The sequence below is a fragment of the Accipiter gentilis genome, chromosome 10, assembly GCF_929443795.1.
Source record: "Accipiter gentilis chromosome 10, bAccGen1.1, whole genome shotgun sequence".
NCBI classification, from domain to species: domain Eukaryota; kingdom Metazoa; phylum Chordata; class Aves; order Accipitriformes; family Accipitridae; genus Astur; species Astur gentilis.
Genome location: NC_064889.1, coordinates 7,477,322 through 7,500,375, shown reverse-complemented (window position 1 = coordinate 7,500,375; position 23,054 = coordinate 7,477,322).

The window sequence follows — 23,054 nt, the reverse complement described above, 5'->3', positions numbered from 1 at the left end:
ATATCAAGTGATTGTGTGGCCTGTACATTCTTATATAAATATGATCTATGATGTTACTTTTGCTTTTATACCGTAAAAGCACAGGGACACCAGCTCCATGAAAGAAATGTTCATATTCATGAGGAATCTAGCTCCCTTTTCACCCTACGTTTCCACCACTCACCTCACTCACTCTGTTCATCATCAAAGCCTATCACCTACTCCCCTTGCACTACCTCCAACCTACGCAGAGATCTACTCAACTCCACCTCCCCAGGCACCACCCTCATATCTCAGACCACAATAATTTCTGCCAGGGTCTCTCACAGAAACCTGCTAAAACACTCTTTGTTTCTCTTCTCAGTTCCTCTTTCCCTCTTCTTAGCAGCTTCTCATGGATATTCCTGACCTTTCAAAAAATCTGCCTTTTTGCTTTTGTTATACATACAACCATCTGGCTCTAATCTCTCTCTCAGCAGAACCTTGGGCTGCTGCCTTAAAGATTGCAGCAAAGTCTACCAAGGACGTCTCATGGAGTTCAGAGATACTGGTTAGTAGGTCAGATACTCTTTCACACAAACATGCAAACACTCAACCTCAGTTTTGAAAAAACTGTCAGTAAAAATGCACCAGGAAATGTCTGGATGAAGAACATTCCCAAAAGCAATAGCACTAAATAGAAAATGTTACTATCCAGACATGGCCTTCCTCAGGCATCCTTCCCTTTCTGGGCAAATTCCACGGAAGTCTAAGCTCAGCAAGGTCACTGAAATGATTTGCCTGGCTACTGTAAGAGGGTCAGTGAAGCAACAACTGTTCCATGATGCTGGATTGAAATATGTGCCTGCAGCACTATACCTGGATGATTCAGAGACCTGCAATGCATGAATCCCCACAAAGGTCCATCCTTAAGCATAACCTCTAAATTGTAATTTTAAACCAGCTTCTTCTCCACCTGTTTTCTGTTTGCACTGAAATTCCTCCCCCTCAACTGCGAGCAGTGAATCTTCCTTTAGAACATGGCAATATTTATTGACTGTATTCTTTGTTCACATCTGTCAGACATGGGAAGTCACCACTGCTTTACAAGACTATCAGTTTTAAGTAATGCCATTCATCACAAAATGGAATAGTGTGAGCAACATTTCCTCAACTGCAATGAATTATACAAGGGTCAGCAAGCTGGAGTCGCGGTTGGCAACACAAACATTGGCCTCAGGTAGCAAACCCATCTTTCCAGCTGTTCTCATCCATATGGGTTCAATGAACTGCAGAGAGTACAGGCCTTTGCTTATTGAGAGTATCTGCTGGAACTATTTCATCTAACCAGCATCATAAAACAACTATGAAGTAAGGTGAATGCTATTCATCTAAAGCTCATCTGGTAGCCAACTGCTGACAGAGGGGAAAATAGAGGTGGCAAAGCAGCAGACAGATGTGATCGGGAAATGCAGGTGTTCCTGAATTTCAAAACTCAAAGATTAAAACCACAAGAAGTTGAAACAATACACCTGTGGTTCACAAGCATCTGGCCACCCCAACAGCACTATGCTTCCTGACAAGCAATTTTCAGGATTCCTTAGTGCGTTTCCTCGCTAGCATAATGCCCTTTTAATGTACATGCTGTCAAGCAGATTTGTTTGGCAGCGACACAATTAGCCCTATTTTTGCTCTGAAACAGAGGATTTTGTTTATGCACATGGTTTTGCAAGTAAGACTATTCTGTGATTAAACACAGACATTTTACCAGAAGCCTCATCACTTGTACACAGCACACACAAGGCTCTAATTCTCTCTGTCTTCCAATTTATCTTGGGATTCTCTAAGATTTTTCTCCTATTAACAGGTCCTGCAATAAATTAGTTTTCTAGAAGACATTGTTAACACCATATTGCTTTCCTCAGCCTAGTTTTCCTCCTCACTTCCATTAGTGTAATCAGACTCTTAGCAGTTTTCTACTTAAAAGTGATTGTGCAAACACTTGACCAAGAATCTCAGAAGTCCTTTTTGAATTGATAGCTGTTAATTGGAGAAATACTACAGATCTGGCTCAAACTGAAAAAGGCAACCGATTTCAGAGATGAGACCTTCGACAGAAATTGCTTCTATACACGAGAAGCACAAAGGAGCTTCGTTTTTCTTATCTCAATGGCATTCAACCTAACAAAATTAATTCCAAGTTAAGCACTCCCAAGAAAAGAAGAAAAGAAGCAAAGAAGCTTGTAACAGAAATATCAAAGCCTTAAGTGTCAGTTACTAACACAGCAATCATTTTTGAGTAACACCATTGACCCAGTTTGCTTAGCCCACTAGCTGTAACATTTTAAACTGTTCACTGAAAAAAAGGATCTTTCAGACATACTTTCTTTCCAGTTCAGGGTTGGGCTAATGGAGCCAGCTAACTATCCCATCTAATGGCATTCCCCCTCAAACATGGAGCTACTGTACTGATGGATTGTAGCAGTGAAATGATGAAACTAAAGGGTGGCTTCATGACTACAGGTATATAAAATTTCATTCTTTAAGATGTTTCCTGGGATGAATTAAATTATGTAAATATATGTTAACAATAATTCATAATATTTTAATAAAATCTTTTTATTTCTCTTGGCTTCTTAGAAGTGCAGTCCCAGGTGTCCTTAGGGTGATGGGTGTTTTGTTTTTACACTTTAAGGACATACAAGGTTATACACTTGATAAGCAAGGAAGCACAACTATTGATATATAATGCAGATAATGATGCCGGGCATCCTTTGTCTGGTATCATTCCTAGTTTTGCTGGGAGCACTGTTCATCAACAAAGTGACTTGGTATCAAGAAGGGGATTCACATTTTTCAAGTTTTCTGCTAGCTAGCTATTCTGGGAAAGAAAAAAAAAGTATTTTGATTTTTTTTTTTTTTCTCTAGTGGAAGATTAAACAGTGAAGGTGTTTTTACTGTTGTCAAATTTTGCATTAGTAAATGGAATCAAACCTACCCAAGACTTGTGCTTCAAGTGAACTTACTCACTGAAAACTACATCCCCAGAGACATTTTCCCTCCACATGGTCCTCCTGATTGTTCAGGCTGTGAAAGTTCGTCAAGTTTAAGGTGACCCTATTTTCAAAATAAAAAAAAAACCCAGGACTTTTTTTAACAAAGTAGCAGCATTTCATAGCAGTTATAGAAGAGAGACATTTTTCAGTGCTGGCAGTTTCATCAGTGGCAGGATTCTGGCACAAGTGGGAGGCAATCGTGGTTCCTGGAATGCAAAAAGTTTTCCCACAGCAAAGCAGTTCAAATAAGTTCATATGTAACACAGCACTTCAGCTTTTACGCTGAGCAGAAGAGCAGCCTAGCTAGAGCATTTGGACTTTTATCCCCCAGTGCTGAACATGCATGCCACGACTTGCTTTCAGAGATCATAGAACAAGTTCCCACCTTGAGATCAGACTTCAGATTTCTTTTCATTTTGGTATTTTTCCTACACACTGGCTCACTCTCTGTGACAACGCACAGAGTGGATTGCTCACTCTACTCCTGATCAGGTGTCTATAATGGTATCTTGAACACGTAGTGAGAGGGGCAGAACAGCATACATTAGAACAGAAAAGAGAAATATCCATGGTCACAAAGGTTAAGATGATAAGCACTACCCTACATGGTCAGACTACACATCACTTTCGGTTCCTTGTTTCCACATCCTATAACAAGAAGCAGATAATTAAGGTTCAATCTCCAACACGTTCTGTCAAATCATCTGAATTTAAAGACGTGGACCCAAGCATCAGAAGTAGCCTATATTTTCAGTTTTCTTCTGATCTCATTCTTTGCTTCATCAGAACTCTCCAGGAAACATTTGGAAATTATATTTCTACTTGGATCCATCTCTGCCCTTTGGAAAGGGCAAATACTCAATTTTTCATTTATTTTTTTCCTCCTTTAAGATCCACCCCAAAACAAAAAAATATTGACACTTAAGGATTTGCCTACTGGTAAAGCTGTCAGCTTGAAAGAGGTGCTAATTTTACTGAACACTCACATTTTGTTCTTTCTTCTTTTTCTATTAAGCAAATGTCTCAAAACAGTAACATCTGTAGTAACCATAAAAAAAAAAAAAAAAAACAACCACCAGCAAACATTTAAATAGGCATTATGTGCTTTCTGGTTTTTGGGGGTTGGGGCTTTTTTTGCAGCTCATAAAAACACACTTATTACAGCTGCTACATGCATAGAGTTTGCTTACAAAAATCCCATAAATTAATGTTCAGTGTGCTCTATTCAACAGCGTGCATGTGCCTATTGAATCTGCACAGCAGGATCAGGGCCCAAAACAGTACTAGATTGGCAGCATGTTCATTGAAAAAAACACCCAAAGCACAAAACATGCACACATTTCCTCAAGCCACACTCTGTGTCACAAACTTCAAGGGCCATTCTACCCTCACTTTCTGCAAGGAGCTCTCATTGAAGTCAGTAGGAGCGCTGCATGTAGTGCTGCTGTCAGACCTGTCCCTGAGCATAAATGTCGCCTTGAAATATGCCCTGGAGTTGAACTCTAAGCTCCACGAGACAAATAGACAGGGAATTAATCCCAGAGCCAAGCATCCCTTTCCTCACTGCAACTGTCTTGTCCCCAGCCTCCTTTCAAGAAAAGGGGTGATAGTCAGCAGCGCTGCCTGCTATCATGGCATGTGAAAGCATCAAGCACAAGCAAATTATTTTCCTACCAGTACAAAACCTAGATACAAAATCCAATCACAAATTACACAGGGAGAGTCACCGAATCCTGTATGGTATGAAACGTCCACCAAGTCCCACTAAACCAGCAAACACTGGTGGCCCTAAAACCTGTACTAGGGCTGAAAGTTTCATTGCTTAAAGCATGCAGGATCAGCTTGCATTACGAAACAATACTGCTTTTCTCTTCTTTCCAAACTCTTTGGACCACTTGACACTGGACTGTTTTAGAGGAACTGACTCTTCCTCAATGTGTAGACTTTCCAAAGCTTCTGTAATGTGAGCAATATTATTTTCCAACAGTGTTGATGCTTGGGTGAGAATAGGCTTTGCTAACATCCTGAGTACAGAAAAACAAAAAGACCATATAATTTACAGGGGAATTCTTGTGGGTCTTAAAAACTTATCTAATTTTTGCATTGATACCAAAGAGTCTAACTAAGTTACGACCCCCACCTACAAACCTTGTTCTGCCACAGTCCTCAGATCACCACAGTTTACAGCCAAACTTCTGTTTCTGGTTATATTTTTATTATTTCTCCCTTACTGCAGAAAAAGGAAACTCCTAAACAATATGAAAATGCACAAAGGCCATTTGGGAACATAACTCCATTTAGGACAGCATTTACCAAATGTTTTCATCTCTAGGCTTAAATTTAAGCACGTGTTTGCAAGTCATTTGACAGATGAACTGACTAAGCCCAAATCAAGTTCCTTTTGTGACTTGGGGCTCAAATAAGCGGTCACACTTTATGAAAATCTGTTTACATATTTCCATCCCTCTCTTTCAATGTCCAATTTGGATTATTTCTCTTGCAAAGAGTGGTGATCTACATGTGGCCATCTGACAAATGCCAAGATGAAGACCATTCGTATGATAGGTTTGTAAAACAACTGAATCTGTTCAGGTGGTAAAATGATCTGGGTAGTTTCCCCAGAATGTGTCAGACTACCTTGTGTTCTTAAGAGCTTGGTGTGGACGTTCTAGTGAGCATCGATGCACAGGCTCCATCATAACTTAGATATTTTGTCTGTATTCAGGAGTGTTACTTTAGCATCAGATTAAATTGTCTCCATACTCCATCTCATTAACAAAGGATCCTTTGAGCACCAGAGGGCTCAAAGACAGGCTTAAACAGCTTTATGCTACTTTCAAACCCTTGGCTTTTTAGGGCTACATTAACTTCCGTCAGAACATGATGGTGTCCCAACTCCAGCCCCCTTGCTGGATGAACCAGCCGCATGCTGAAGCAAGGCCTCACAGCTCTCTAGATAACAGGAAGCAGAACAGAAGGTAGACGGTTGAGGTGAAGGGCTAGAAGAGGAGGATACACAGCTTTCCCTGTGCCATGAAACCCGGGCCACACATGCTGGTCTACAAAATACCAATGGAAAGACTGCAGACTCTTCAGCCTACTCAGCTAATCAGCTCCTGCCATTCAGGGCCCTTGGGATTGCACTACTGATACAAAGGGGGATGAAGAATCAAGGATTCTGGCCAGCTGAACAACCCCAGCAGTCAGAAAGCTTTGCATAGTACAATCCCCAAATAACTGCTTCCACACCCACAAGTGAAAAATCAGCACTCAAAACCTGACAATGGAGAAAATACACTTGATTAGCATAATTACCTAATATCAAACCAGACACGATTAACACAATTCATTTTAGTGTTGCTAAATGTTAATACATCCCAAGGTCCCTTCTTTTCCTGTTTACTCTGTCCTCCTCTCTTTTGCTAGACGTTCTCATGGTAAAGCACTTTTCACTCTAACAAGGTCTCTCTTTGGAATAGCATCTTTAAATTATTTAAATACTCATCTGGCAAACAATGCAGTATTTTTAGCAATAAGGTAAAAATCATGCCGTTTTCTGAACTAATCCCAAAGGAAATGTTGAATTATATGAACTGGTTTATTTCTTAATTGATAACAAGGCGTGCTCAAGGAACTCCATGCATCATGACATTATGATTAAAACCAAACTGTTAAACATCTAATTCTGTGGAAAAAGAAATACCTGCAAAAGCCCCCTGCAGTAACTGCTACATATACACAAAGATGCTTTTTCCATAGACTAAATGTGATAAAACCCACAAAAAGCCCTTGCCAAAAACAAGACCATACCTTAAGCATCTGCATAATATTCCTTTACATTCCACGGAAAAAGGAAAAAAAAAAAAGCCTAACCCCTTACAAAAGCAACCAAGAACCATACCCATTTTCTACCAGCGTTACCAAGGCAAAAACTATGAATGTTCAGCTGACACGTACTCCATCTCAGTAGTGGGATGCACCTCCTAGAGGTTCCTGGGATGCCACAGCATAACATCCTATGAAACAGGGACAGTGAAGAAGCATCACCACAAGTATCAGCTCAATAAAGGTAAGGCAGTCATTATAAGGAAAAGGGGAAGAAACAAAATAATCTGCCTATGCGTACATCCTTGCTAAAGGACTTTGCTTGTAAATTATTAACATGACATTACAGTAGTGACCCTACTGCAGTCATGCGATCCCTGAACTGGATGCCGTGGTTCATTTCAAGTGAGACAGTGAGTCGGTGTCAAAGCTAGGCGGCACTGAGGCTTCCTGCCTGACTGTTCTTATGGCTTCTAACACTGTCTGCCTGCTTCCGCCCGTCTGTCCATACTCTAAACTCCCATTCCCTGCCCTCCTGTCTCATTACAGCCTGCAGGAAACTTTTGCGTGATGAAGAGTAGTTTTACCTCCTTTCCCCAACAGTATCTTCCAACTGGAAACAGGATGTTAACAAAAGTTGCAGAAATTTGACAAGGGAGGGCAGGTACACGTGAAGAGATGGAAGGGCTCTTTACCAGTTGAAAATCACAAAGACTTTATTTCTGTAGGAAAAGGAACCAGTTACTGCTCTCAGAGTCAGTAGCCTCTGTGTAGGCATAAGTTCACTTCTGACATAGTCGATTTATAACCTTTTGCTGTGATAGCAGTGTTGGTAAAAGCTTTAACCATAGTTTTTATGATGCTATTAAGTTTTAGTCATTTGTGGGTTTTGCAGTATATGAATACTATAGATGCCACCTTAATTAAAAGGTCTTGTCATCTTATGCAATTAAAAAGAGAAAATGTACTCTCCTATGAATAGCCAGGAACAAATTGAGCAAGCTGCATTATACACGCTAAGTACACAGCAATTTTGTGCCCCTTCCTGTATCACATATATTCTCAAGCATTCAATACTTTCTAATAATCCTGTTACAATGTTTTATGTGTAATTGACTTGTAAAGTACTAGTGCCCTGGCATCTCTGACCGTTAATGACAACTAAGTTAAACAAAGTTCTACTTTGCAAATACATATAAACTTTACATACACAGAGTGCAGAAGGAAAACTGTGCTATCTCTCAGGATTTTCATGTACAAACACCTCTTAGAAGAGGCGTTCGTTTCTGCTGAAGAAAATATCTAATGGATAATAAGACAGTCTCTTCCCAAAGAGTACATAATCAGATAAACACCACTTAAACAGACTTTAATATCTGTGCACCCATTTAATTGGACAGCATATGCATATAAAGTAGATCATGCACATAGCATTCACAGTCTCCACATGAAAATGTACTTCCACAGCTACCTACAGTGAATCCCAGCAGATGGTTACCAGCATGTGTCCGCACTTGTCAGCTGCAAACACATTCACCTTCACGAGCCCGGCTCATTCTTTCCATTTTGACTCCAACTCAAGGTCTTTCAAGATAATGAAGCAGCAGATGATTGGTTGCCTCGAGGTTTGTGCCCAGAGAAGGGACTGCCTTCAGGTTCCACTAGTGACTGTTGACCATGAGAAAAGGATACCCTACATCCATCTGCTGTTTATGCCCTTAATGCCCTGGGGCAGTACATTGACAGGACAGCAAGAAAGCCAAGCACATCTCCCTGGGCCAGTTAGACGAAGCATCCAGTTCACACCATCTTATCAGTCCAACACAGCTGCCAGGCCACAGCAGCTGAAAAACTCTATAAAAAGTAGAAGGGCATGAGATTGCACATCATCTTCTCCAATGAGGCCTGGACTTCTGCTTGGACCTTTTGGCATTGCTACAATATATCACAGTCATTTAGACTTCCCAGGATTTGCTATAGACTGCACAGTCAGTAAGATTTATGGCAATTTTTGAAAGACATTCCTGCAGGTCCAAGCAGCATAGGGTCATAAAGAAACTGAACATACCCTCACTCAGAAGTCACATAAAATTCACACACGAATGAAGTAGATCATTACTATTTGTAAAATAGACCAATTCCACTGATGTCAACTGAAGCACAACGTCCTGCCTTTGGGCCTGTTTTTAAGTTATATGGCCCCATTAGAGAACTTATCCTTTAAAGGTGCTAGGTAAGTTTGGCTCACAGGTATGGTCAAAGGGATTTTATCTCAGAAGTCTGTTCCATCTGACAGTTCTTGACCAGATATTTGAGTGAAAGCGCAAAGTTGACATATGTATGGAAAACAGGGTTTTTTCCTTCTGTCTTGCAAATAAGTAGGGTCTTCTGTTTGGAGAGCTGACACCTACCACCATCCAAACAAGTAACACAGTGTACTTAAGGGTAGTATAAGACAGCAGTAACTTGGGGCTGGAAAGATTACCAGCAGCAGAACAGAAAATGCTCTCATCTTTCCACAAGGGAAACTCCCCGCCTCCCCCCCACCCCCAGTTGGTGCTTTGACTCACCCAGGAGTCCCCCACACAGCTGCTCTAGCTTCTGGGAAGATCTTCACAACCTGGATAGAGGATCCTGGCTTGCTGCCTTGTCCCTGAAGTGCCCAGTGCTCCCCTACAGAAGGAAACTCCAAAGCTGCTCCTTGAAAGGAGCTTTTCCTCTTACATCCATGCCAGCAGCCACCTTTGGGGCTTAGAGCACAGCAAGTGCCTGTTTTCTGGCTGCTGTGAGCCTACAGCATCTCCTTTGAAGTGCTGCAGCCTTTGGGGAGCATCCTGGGGCACTTTGGAGCTGCACAGGCAAGCAATAACTGCTGCAGCTTACACAAGCATATGCTCCAGAGGAATTGACACATTCTAGATGAGGGGTGAGCAAAGTCGTGATCACAGATAAAGTGGAGGGGAAAGGTTTGGGAAGGAACTGGAGAAATGCTAAGGATACAGAAAGCTTCAAAGCAAAAACCAGCAATCATATTGGCTGTGATGGTGTAAACTATCTAAGTGTAAATTCATTAATAATCCTACTGACAAGCTATTGACCCATTAGAATGAATATTGTTAGGCATGGCTCTGAAATCCATAGTCCCACTTGGACAGGAGCCCAGCAGCCAGTGAGCAGCAGAAGCAATGCTAGAAACATCAGGTCCATTGTGCATGGGTGATGGAGCCACATCACAGCCACACACTGTACTAGCAGCACCCTCAGTGCTAATGATATCCATGGACAGGAGGCTGGTGGCATGACTGGCCTTCAGAGTGCAAAATAATAACTGAACATTACTTGTATGTTGAAAAGACAGATAAATGCGTATCACCATGCAGCCTGTTACGAATTCCTGTCAGTCTTTCCCTCTCTCAAAGTGGATATGGCTGCAATAGACCAATAGGGCCCAACCACTCCTCAAGGACCCTTCGTAACATAGCCACCAGGAACCAAACCGTGGGCCTGAGACTGAAGGATTTTCTCATACGGGCATTCTGTGGAAGCTTGCACAGACTGGTGTCACCAGACCCTTTCCAGTCAAGGTCAGTGACAGTAGGATAGAGTTAGTACAAAAAAACAGAAAAAACCTGCATACTGCAGTAAACTGATTCAACAAGAAATACACGACAGCCATCGATAAGAGAGCTTACCTCTCCTTCAGTACTGATAGAGCAAGCATGCATCTCATTTACAGGCTGTGAGCAGCTGCAATCCTCTTACAGTCACTTGAATGCCCACTGGCAACACGCATACACATGGTTGTGCTATTCTTAAACTACCAGCCACCCAAGGACAGGACCAAAGCAGGAAGTTTGAATACAGATTGACAGGCTCATAACTTCGCTTAAAAGTGTGCTACATACTGGGGAGGCTAAGCCAGCTGCCACAACAGTCTCTTAGTACGACTCCTGTCCGTTAAAGACAGAATCATTCACAGAAGTGGCTTCAGAGTGGATCAAAGCATCAAAGGAGACAGGGGAAATTATAATTTTGAGAAAGTTATGCACAACCCCCCCCATTTGGGCAATTCTGGACAGGTAAGCGCTATTTCCGCGCACACACACCCCTCCCAACTGAGCTGCAGCATCTGTCTAGCCTGAGCAGCATAGCTATCACTTCAATACTAACTATGCCACCTTCTGTACAGCTCTGAGTAAATATACATTGCTACGCAAGATACAAATAGAAATATATCTCGATTTACAAAAAAACCTGTAGAGCACACCTGAGGTTTACTGACCATCAGCATTCATCTGTGCTGCTCACTACTTCTATAAAGCATGAAATATTCTGTAATAACCTTAAGTTACAATGTGGGAAGGAAGATTCCTGCACCGCTTAATATTCCACTGTTGATGAAGTATCCTAGACCACTTCTGTCCCCTCATTTTACCTGAGCATGTCAACTGTGTCCAGTATTCAGATGCGCAACTTCTTCTTTTAAATTAACGTGTGGTCCACAATCCTTTGCGATCCAGTCACGTAAACCAAAACGAAAGAAAAAAAAAAAGAAACCAGCAGAGAGAAAAAGCAAGCAGGCAGCCACGTGGCTTGAAACCTAGAGGCTGGTGCCCTATGCTACACCATGTGTTCTAATTATCTAGCTCACTTACTGACCCCTGCATACGAGCCCTTCCTTGAAAACAATGGCAGGTTCAGTGCCTTCCTTTCTGGAGTATGCTGCCTGTTTTTGAACTTGCGCTGCTGAGAGAGTTTATGAACAGAGCTGCTGTTTTATTTACTCTCAATTAATCATGCTCAACTGTAAACAAAGTGTCTGTTTTAGTTCTGCTGACAATTATCCACTTGTCAACATCTCCCTCAAGTACCTTCAGCATCTGGCAAGAGCACAAAACTGCTACATCAAAATGAACATTTTGTCTCAATAAAAAGATAGACATGTGGCAGGTTTTCATCTGTTTTCTAGCCCATCAGCAGTCAGGCTATATTGTTACTAATACAAGCAGAGCACTTCCTATGGAATATTTATTTACAAAGGGGGAGGGAAGCCAAATTTTAGTTACATTAGTAAGGCAAACTCACAGAAGAAACTAGTGGAGACCCCCAAAGAGCCCCCACGCCTCCCCACAAAGGCAGAAGCGAGCCCTCCCTGCAGTCTGCCTTGTGCCTGCCACGGGCCTTCTGCTCTACCTTGGCAGACCCTGTCCCAGCTTCACTAGTCACCTTGCCAAAAGCTGCAGAGTAAGGCTTGTTTCTTTACTCTGTGGGGTTCAGCAAATCCCAATACAAATGCAAACCACTTACCGGTCTCTCCCCAAGTACTTTTAGTATGAAAATCTTTCCACTCCTTGCTCCACGGCCTGGGCCTTTCTTTGGTCCCTGGAGCTCCCTTACTGGTTTGAATGTTGCCATTTTAAGCTTTTAAGATGTGATCATTCCCATTAGCTCAAAATCCTTCCCACGTTTTAACACAACCACCCTCGTGCTTAAATTGTTAGCTACAAGGCAAACTGCAGAGAGCCTGGCACCTTTTTGGGTACAGTCGGGTGAAACCAGACCCTCCTTTTCCTCTGAGGGGGCGAAGGCAGCATTGCCAGGCAGCTCCTCAGCTTGCAGGCGGCCTACCTAACAGGCGAGGACGCTCCAGGGTGCTGGGCCTATGGAGAGCGTCACCTCATACCTCGCAGGCGCAGAAACCGCGCGCGGTGACTCTGGTTACCTCAGGTTTTTAATATGATTTGAAACTTAATCCTGCTCTCGCAAAAAAACCGGGAAAAACTGACTAACTTCACTGGAAGGTGCCCCAACCCTGCGCCTTTTCTCCACACAACTGAGTCTTCTTCCCAGAATAAAACACTTGGCAGTGCGGGGGGGGGGGGGGGGGGGGGGGGCCGGGGCTCGACCGTAAGGGACCCCCAGTGGGAGCGGGCAGGGACGAAGCGGAGAACGCGCACCCCCGCCCCGGGCCATACCGTGCACTGGGCGGCAGCGGGCTCCGACGCTCTGGGCTCCGGGCGGCGGGGCGGGGCGGGGCGGGGCGGGGCGGGGCTTGGCTCGCGGCGGCCCCCGCCCGAGAGGGGCGGCTCCGCGCGCCCGTGCGGAGGGCCAGGCGGCGGGACGCCGCGCCCTGACACGATCTAATCAATCTTCAGCTGTGTAATTGATTCTAATGAACTCGGCTTTCTGTCTCCGCGCGCTAATGACCGCCCGAAGTCAGCGGCGGGCTCCGGCCGCGGCTCCCCGGCCGCCGCTCGCAGCGCCCGCCCCGGCCGGAGCGCCAGCCTCCCCTTTAACCTTCTCCTGGCTGCAACAATTAATTGAGATCTCTTTTATACTTGATGCGTTGTAAAATTAATGCCTAATTTATGTAATTAGTCAATTAACTATAATTCTAGCATATGGTGCCAAATGCCCAGAAGGTGTTCTTGTTTCCCAGGTACTTATTTTGATGTCATGAAATGCAGCTAATTAATTTTACATGCATATTAATTTCGGATCTATTTAGCGGCTCCCTTTGTGAAGGCAGATTTAATATTTGTCTTTCTAACCTTTCTGGGCAAATTCCGCGCTCGGTGCCGAAACGGAGGTGACTTTTAAAACGCATTTCCATCGGTCTCCCTCTCCTCGGCGGAGCCTCTGCTGACACCGGGTCGCTCCCTCCCGTGTGAGGACGCGCAAGGGCTGATTATCTATAGCTTCCCGCACATCTACCGCTGTCGCAAGATACGGCTATTGAATTTAAATCCGATTAATATTTAATATTAAACATTTCTGAGGGAATTTTTGTTTGTTTTTGGCAAAGCACAATATCCCACGGACATTTTTTTTTTAATAGCTGCTCTTAATACAATGCTCCTCGGAAAAAATTATGAGAATTGAAGCATTGCCTAATTAGAAAACGAGCGCCGTCCTGCTCGCTGCCTTCTGATGTTCGCAGCTCTCCTGCCTGCGGTGAGGACCTGCGAGCTCCCTGCCGGCGCGCCCCGCGCCGCGCTGCTCCGGGCGCCGGGGAAGCGCTGCCCGCTCCTCCCCTGCCAAACAGCTCGGGTTACACCTCCGTCTCGCTCGGAGGGCGATCGCATTCGATTTCGTCCGGGCCGCTAGGCGAGAGGAGCTTAGTCCTCTTCTTTCTGCGGTTTGTGCAGAGGTTAAGGGGTTAACCGCGTCGTGCTCCTTCCCGCTCCCCAGATGTCGAGAAGAAGTTTAAGGAGAAAAAAAAAAAAAAAAAAAAGAAAGATGAAACCCGGCGTCTACGCTTCGAATTCCCAGCGATACCCTTTTTCCCTTCGCTGCAGCAGCACTAATTGCCGCATTACCCTTATCTCTGGGGTGAGGGGAGATAAAAGCGCAGCTGGCTGAGGGGTGCCGGGCTGCGCGCGGCCGGGCGGACGGCGGCGGCGGCGGGGGACAGCGCGTGCGGCGGGCAGCGCGTGCGGGTGCGTGCGTGCGTGCGCTCCCGCGGCCGCCGCCGCCGCCGCCGCCCGGCCTCCCGCCAACCCGGGGGAGTCGCTTTCCCGCGGAGCGGCAGGGCAGGGCCGGAGCTGGCTTTTTCAGATGCCTACGCGCGTGCTGTGGCGTCATAAAACTTTTATCCCCCTTTCCGGATAAATTAATGAGCAATTTAATTAATAAAATCGGAGAGCAGCGTAAGTGCTATGATAATGAAGTTAAATGAGCGCGCAGTAAAATATTCACTAATCCAGCACATTGGCAAATGCCCCCTTAATTCTGCTTAGCACTAAAAGGGTTTTGAGCACCATAATGAGATTCCTCTGTCTGCTAATTAATTGACACTCTCCTGAATATTCATATGTGCTAGCACCAATACGTTCCTAATTGCACCGTGGAATGGATCTCAGAGGAAAGTAAATCGCCATAGACTTAATTAAAATAATGTATGCCAGATCCAGCTCGCTGAAGATGAGACATTTGCCATCAAGCGGCGTAAGGAAGTGGCACCTGGTTTGCAGCGAAAAACGAGGAGAAAATCTTTATCCCTCCCAAGGCGAAGTCAGCGGGGGCTGCGAAGCGCCAGCTTTTCGGCCTGCGGATCTGGAAGGGAAAGCGAGCTCCGCCCGCCGGCGCCCGTGCCGGGGCGCGCCCCGGCCGGGGGGCGCGGGAGCCCGTCTACAGACGGCGGCGCTGCGCCCGGAATAACCGAGCTCCGCAGCTCAAAGCGCGGGGAGCGGGCTTCCCGCGGCGAGGCGGAGGAAATCTGGTCAGGGATGCCCTCTACAGAAGCGTTCAGGGAAAACCGGTTGTCTCCGACGCGGGAGGGGAGGAGGGGGAGGCAGGGCAGGAGGGAGGGAGCAGCCACATTTGTCAACTTTTCCTGGAGGGGAAGCCGGCGCCTTTGAAGCTCGGTCTCCGAACGGATTGTTCTTTCCACCTCCAGACTAATACCGTGAGCTAATATTGTACATTCAAATTGTTCTGCCGTTAAAAGCGTGGCGAGTTGCGCCGCGAAATGGGCGCCTGCCGCTGCCTGGCCGCGGCCTTCGCCTCCCGCGCCGGGGGAGCGGGCGGCGGCCGTGCCCGCCGCGCCCCGGGGCCGGCTGCGGCGGCCGTGGCCGGCGCCCGGGCCCGCGCACCCCCCTCCGTCGCCGAAAAGCCGCCGCAAAGCGCTTTGCTAGGTCTCTTCCTTCCCTACTAGCTCAGGAAACGAAAAGGAAAATGGGTTTCTTGGAAAAGACAGCTTTTAAAAAAATCACCACAGGTTAGAAACTAAAAAGAGTTTATTTGAAGACATACAAATGCATATTTATTATACACATGTAGGCATTAACAATGTAAATTACACCGCCAGCGCTTGCTGGTTGTTTATTCATTAGATCTTTAGAAAATCTACATTGCCTGCAGATAGCGGGATGATAATGTGAAATACACAAGCAGTTTACCCAGGCAGCTCCGCCCAGCTCCGCGCAGCTCCGCGCGGGGCTACCGCCAGCTCCGCGGGGCCGGGCGGCTGCGCGCCGCCGGCAGGGAGCGGCGGGCCGGGCTCGGGGCCGGCCCCGGCCCCCTTCCGCTACCGGGGGGCCAGGGGGGAGCTTCTTAAAAGTGTCATTCGGCCTCGACGAGAAAACGGCCGAGCCGACTGGAACTGCCGCCGCCCAAAACACAGGGCGAGGGCCTTACAGGTCGCGGCCCAGGAGAGAGCAAACTTCGAGGGAAAGGCTTCCTAGCAGAACCAATACAAGGGGGGGTCTCCCCTCAACGACAGAGCAGACATCTCGCTTTCGGAGCTCAGAAACCCCTGCCCATTCGCAATGTCTTTTAGGCCCACGTAAAAATCTTTCCTCGCCAAAAAAAAAACCCCAAACCCACCTCTATCAAATTCCTTCCTCTTTCGCCGATTGAATGCGCTATGACTGCAGCATCTCTCGATAATAAAGACGGAGAAAAAAAAAACCGTAAGGGAAGAAAGGGCTGCAGGGAAATCTTTTCTAAAGTTAGATCCAAAGAACCTCTTCCAGGAATGAAATATTAAAGAAGGTTAATATGGTTTTTTGCTGCAGAGCTGCGGGTTGATGGGAAGACGGGAGCTTTGCTCGCGTCGTGAGGGTGGCAGCCGTGGAGCCGAGGCAGGCGGAGGATGTCAACAAATGTGAGGAAGCGCTGGAAGCCGCTAGACTCGGAAGACGCAGCCAGCGCTTCGCCTGTAACTGCCAGGCTGCCCTCCCTTCCCTTCCCTTCCCTTCCCTTCCCGGGCGCCGGGCGCTCCACCGCGCCCTGCCCCGCGGAGAGCGCAGCCGCCGCCCGCGGCGCTGGCAGCCGCGCCAGAGGCGCCCCGAGCCGAACCCGCCCGGTCCCGCTGGCCCCGGGGTGCGCGCCGGGCCCGGGCCCGGCCCCGCGGCCCCCCAGCGCGGGGAGGGGGCGGGCAGCCCCGCTAGCTCTTCTGGCGGTACGGCGTGGCCGGGGAAGGCGCTGCCCCCGTCCCGGCGGCCGCCCTCCCCGTGAGACGAGCCCGGGCTTCGCATGTGTGCAAGCGCCGGGGGTGGGGGGGCTCTGGCGGGCGGTGCCGCGCCGCGCCGCCCCGCCCCGCAGCGGAGCGGAGCGGGGCCCGGCCGGGCCGCGGGGGCGGGGAGCCCCACGCTCGGGAATTGTCTTCCCTGTCCCCGGGCAGCTCGGTGGGTGGCAGCCGGGCGGGGGGCGGGCGGCGCGGGGAGGGGGCGCCGCGGCAGGAAGGGGCAGCGCGGGGGCCCCGGCGCCCACACACTCACACCGCCCCACCCGCCCCGCCGCGCCGCGGCTTCGCGGCCGTAACTTACGGATCTGTTTGCAAACATGCCCCCTGCCAATAGGGAGAAACCCGTAAGCATTCAAAGTTCTGACCCTAATTAAATCCCGGCTCGTTAAAGACTTCCCACGATGGAGGAAAACGCTTCGCTTAAAGTTTGCCTGAGCCTGAATTCCGCTGGCGGTTATTACCTTTGCTTTTAAAGGGGGGAAATAACCGTAACGTGCGCGCCATTATTCTCGCGGCTATGCAATTTAAAATCATCGTCAATTGTCATAAAAACCATTTCACAATGTTTGGCTAAGTAATAACTTAGTAATTTAAAGGTGGGTTTGCCCGGCGTCACAGACGTGCAGTTCAGGGCAGATTTACATCGCTTATGGATTTTGCACCGCAGTTCTGACCGCAGCGGGAAGGGGACTCAGCCCTAGTTTTTGTCCTTCTGGTTTTGTACGGAACGCCAAGACAAGAGCAGACTGTGGGAGAAGGCGTGAGCGAGATGAGCATGGCTTGGAAAAAAAAAGCTGGTGATTAAAAATAAAGTTTATGAAACAGACTGATTTGGAAAGAAGAGTCTTTAAAAAAAAAAAAAAAAGAAAGAAAGAAAAAGAAAGAAAAAGAAAGGAAAATCAAGTTTGCTCCACCCAGCTATTAACCAAAACACAATACCTTTTTCTGGGTGGTACTGCACAGAAGTTGATTCAGTTTTGACAATGTTGTTTAGCTATCATTTGCTATTTTGAATGAATGGGAGCAATCCCCCTTTTTACAACAGTTGTTTCCTATTATGGAGAGGTGCAGCAGTTGAGGGCAGACATGTGAAAGTGGCTGTTTGATTCCCTTTTTCATCCCCCTGACCCTGCCTTTGTCCCTCCTCACCCTGGGAATGTCACGCCTCACTACTTCACTTTGAGATGCTCTAGAAAGTGGCTTTGTTATTCCCTTTTAGACATACACGAAATTGTTCTCATTCCCCCTGCTGTAAAAGATACTTCAAATTGGGACTCGGTTCACAAGTGCAATGCAATTTGGCTTAGCTCAACCTTTGTTCTGCTTGTACAAATGACCAAACAGTGCACACATTATACAGTTGATCTACTGCTCCCTTTACACCAGAGTTAGGGGCTGGGAGAAAAGCAAGTTAATCCCTTCAATACTAAGGTGGCATTTTCAATATTTCCTACAATGCAAAAAAGAGAAGAGAGGGCAGCTTGAAATGCGACATTTATTTAAAAGAGAAGATTAAAAAGAAAGAGTTCGCGAGGCCTCCCCTGATACTTCTCCAAGCAAATAAATAAACAAACCAACAAGTCCCAAACGTGTAGATAACTGCTCCGGCGCCGCCGGGAAGGGAAGTTTACCACAAAGACGGGCTCTCGGGGCACCAACGTCGGGATCCGAGCTGGAGCCCGCGCTACCGGCACGCTCCCTAACAAAACGCTGGGGGAGAGCCGCTGAGGCGGTGGCCGAGCCCGCGGCCCCGGGCGCACACCTGCGCACCCCCGCGGAGGCGGGCAGCGGGCGGGGGGAGACGAGGACGCAGGTGCGGGCACGGAGGGGCGCGGGCAGCGGGCACCGGCCGTGGGCTCACGCACTCGGCGTGTCGGCCCCGCGAAACGCTGGCACCCCCCGGAGCCGTGCCGGGGCGGGCCCTGCGGCGCCGCGCTTCCCCGCGCCCGGATTCACCGCCGGCGGCAGGTGGAGCGCAGCGGGAAAAGGGCTCTCCCGGGACACCGGCTCCGGTCAGGAACCGGCTGCCTGGGACAGCCCCAGGAGCGATGAGGGGGAACAGCAGGCTCCTCCCGGGGTTACGGAAGGCGGCTTAGTCCCAGCGCGGGCTCTCAGCGCGCTGGGCACGGCCGAAACGGCCGCCCGAGGCCCGAGAGCGAGGAGCCCCGGCCGCGCTCGGATCCGCTCGTCCCGGCAAAGGCGGCGGGTCCGGGGCGCGGCCCCGCGGCAGAGGCCTCGGCGGTTCGGCGAACTTTCGGCGCCGCGCTCACGCGTGCCCCAGGGCTCCGCCCGCCCGCCCGCGGCAAGGCGCCACGCGCGACACACCCGCCCGCGCCCCCGCGTGCAGGCGGGCGCCGGGCCGGGGGGCGAGGCGGGCGCGGGGGCGCTCGGACGCCCCGGCCCGTCTCCTTCGGGGCCGCCGGACGGGGCCGCAGCGGCCCCCGGGAAAGCGGGAAGGACGGGCGGTGCCAGGGCTGTCTCCTCCTTGGATCCGACGGGCACCAGGGTCCGCCCCCGGAGGCGCGGCGGGGCCGGGCGCCCGGCCGGGCCGCTGGCGCTCGACGTCCCCGACGGGACGGGCGAGAACGGCGCACACCGGCAGCCGGCGTTAAGCAGCGCGACAGCGACGAGGAGCCGGCGGGCGGCGGCAGGGCGGGGGCGGCGGCAGGGCAGGCGCGGCGGAGCGCGCTGCCCGACGCGGGGAACGCCGAGCCCCGCGGGGCGCAGCCGTGCCCGAGCCCGGCCCCCCGGGCCCAAAGGGCCCCGCAAATCCCGGGCGGTCAGTTCTGTTGCTCTCAGGGATGCAGGTTTGGGGAGCGGTTCTCAGTCCGGCCTTGACAGGCAGGGGGAGTTTGTTTAGTGCTCGTTGCGACAGGAACAAAATCCTTTTGAAAGGGCGCTAAGTAGTTTCACGCCAAAGTGGCAGATTTGGTGAAGAATGTGGGGTGGGACAAAGCCCCGCCGTTCCCAGAGCGGCCGGAGCGCTTCGGGAAACCGCACACAGAAAAGCGGGAGAGCCCAAATCAATCCGCTTCCTTCTCCCTCCCGCCCCCCTAGAAGCAAAGAGAAACAGAACCATTACAAAAAAGAGAGCGAGGCTTAGCCGAAATGCAGCCACGACCAGCAGCCTGGAGTTGACTTTCCAAAACGGGGGAAGCTTGCTCACAGCCTGGCATTGTGTTTTGCAGCCTAGGAAACCCTAAGAAGCTGGTACTTCCCCCCTCCCTCCTCTTTTCTCCCAACTGGTTTGTAAATATTAACAAGGTTGTGAGCTATTCTCTCACACAGAGTGGATTTTTTTTTCCTTTTCTTTTTTTTTTTCATCCTTGGAAAACTTCTTGGCTTCTCCCCACAGCCCCTCTCCCACTCCTCCCCTCTGCAAAGCTACACACCTGCTTGCAGCCACAAGGATTCAAAATCAATATTGTAGTTGTCACTTTTCTCCCCCCTTTTCCTCTCTCAACAGCCCCGCTTGCCACTGAGGCGAATTGTGGATTTATGGAGGAAAATTAGCATAAATTATTACCAAATCTGTAAACGTGTGTGGTCTCGCTTGTGGGAAAGGGGGCTATTGCGAACCTTCCATGCAGAAAGGTGGTCCACGATGAGCTCCATGCAAGGGCTGAATGGCTATTGCACGAAATAGATTTCCATTGGGTTTGCACATTGATATAATTGACTTATGTGTATTTTATACAGTTTTCCCAACACTTCCCCTGAGCTGCTTATTTGAATTAGGCTTCAGAAAAACGTCTATTTGTTTTGGGTTTTTTGCACAATGGATTTGGATTCACTTGCCCCCTCCCCTCCTCCCTAATGTTGGCTTTCAAAGTAAAAGGCAAATGCTACAAGTTACATTTAAATCCTACATCGCCCAAGTCTGTCATCTGTTGCGTGCTTAACACGAGGTGAAACTTTGGGTATCAATTACCGGGATGGCTTCGCCTGCCCTACCCCTCTGCTCACACATTCCTTTGAACTGGGGGGGGGGGGGAGCGGGCGCCTTACAGCCATACCTCGTTCGCGCTCGGAGTGGCAAATGAGAACGGAAGTCGACTTTTCTTTAACTTTACAGCTTGCGGGTTCCCATTTGCGCCAGAGGTTGGTTTTTTTCTTTCTTCGAAAAGAAAAGGTACCGGCAAAAAAAGAGGAAGAAAAGAATTTGTCAGTCTGTGAATTTTATTTACTCCCGTGCTGTTTCTAAGCTCTCTTTTGGACAGGCATCCCAGGAGCGAACTTGGGCTGAGAGACAAAACCCGAACTGAGGAGTGTTAGAAGTTGGGGGGGGGGGGGCGGAGGTGTCCATTAAACCCACATATTTGGGGGCTCTCAATACAAAAATAAAAGTCTTCTGCCCCGTGTCCTAGGGGACGCTGGGAGGAATCTGTCCTCGTTTCGGAGTATTGTCTTTCCTACCCTCTAACAAATGTCCACCGGCTCATCACCTCTCCCCCCCCGACCCCCCGACCCCCCCCCCCCCCCCCAAAAAAAAAAAAGAAGTTTGGAGGCTGCCTTCCTGCCCTGCCCGGCCGGCACGAAGCATCTCAGAGCTGGTTAATGAGCAAGGCAGCTCCCGGGCACGAACGCCCCCGGGCCCCTCTCTGCAAGGGGGGCGACATGCGGCAGGTCTCCCCCCAAAAGGGCTCGTTAGCTCGGCAACGCGGGGCCGAGGTCGGCTTCTCGGATTCCTAGAAACACAATTATTTGCCCATTATTCTCTAAACGACATCCTGCCCCGAGAGAGAGGGATTAGATGGGACCGAGGGCAGCCGGGTTGGAACGAGGGGAAGGCAGTTTAACACACACGACGTCGGAGCTAGTTGCAGCGTGAAATGCGTTTTCAAGCTGGTGCCAGGGCGCGGGGAGCCCTGCTTGACGGGGACTGTCCCTCCGAGAAGACTTCTACGCGCCCGCGGAGCCGGCCTCGCAGCAGCCCACACCGCACAGACGGCCGGCGCAGCGCTCCCTCCCCCACCCCAGCTATTTTTGCTGAATTAAGAAGGTGACATTATTCTTTTCTTCAAGTACTTCTGTTAATATTGGAAAACGTGCGCTTGCATTTCAAGCGGGCGCGCTCAGCCTCAGCGGCCATTTCAATATTAATGAAATTGTTTAATCTCCTAAATTCATCGTGTTTAAGTTACGTTTTGGTGAGTTATTGACCGATTCCGAAAATATTGTTAATGGAGTGGATGTGTATTCACCGCAAAGGCTCTTCCTCCCAGGGCTCGGCGGCTCCCGAGCCCATCTTTTATTCTGGCTCTAGGGCGACGGGATGCACCGCAGCCTCGGGAATACACATCGTACAAACTTCCCTTCTGTGCCAGGGCAAGCCTGGGACCTTCCGGGCCTGATCCTCCCCGCAGGACCCGCGGCTGGCAGCGGGGCTGCTCGTCTGGGCAGCGGTTCCGGGATCGGGCCTCGCTTCCCGGGGAGGAGGCGGTACAGTGAGGCAGGGAGAGCCGCAACTCGGGTGTTACGCAGCCCGCCTGCTCCTACACGCCCAAGTGCGCACCGAGAAGCACGCAGGCACGCGAGCAGCCTGGGACACATCGCGGGAATCCCGCAGAAGGCGTCGGGTCGACGGTATTCAGCACAGTAACCGGTGACACGGACCGGTTACCCCAGACCAGCTCTGCGGGACCGGCCGCCCCCCCCCCCCCCCCCCCACGCCCCGAGGCCGACCGGCTGGCGCGCAAGCTGCGCCCCCGGCGCTGCCCGCCGCGGCCCCGGCCCCGGGAGCAGGAGAGCGGCGCGGAGGGCAGCTCGGCACCGAGCACGGCGGGGCTGTGCCCCGGCCGCGGACCGGGAGCCCGGCCGCTGCGGTGTATCTTAAGGCGACTCCCACGGCTTCGCACCAACAGGTCCGCGGAACTAGAGCAACGGTCCTGCCTGGGCTGGGGAGGGGGGAGGAAACTTCCCGGGGCGGCTACGGAGGAGCCCCGATCTTTTCTCTCCTCGAAAGAACCTTCGCTCGGGGAGAGCGGATTTGGCAAAGAGAAAGTCTCTCGTTACAGGGGAAAAAGGCTCGCCTTAAGTTAGCCAACAATACAAATCAGATAACAATGCAGAACAAACAGAATACCACAGCCAAGCAATTTCCATGTCAAACATCCCACTGCTCAGTACCTCCATTTGTAAGTGTGAATTGCAGACTAAGCTTCCTGCAAAGTCCACAGAGAGGTTAGTGCATACCTTCCCCCCCCCCCCCCGCCCCCCCAGCCACCGGGTACCATCGCACCGCA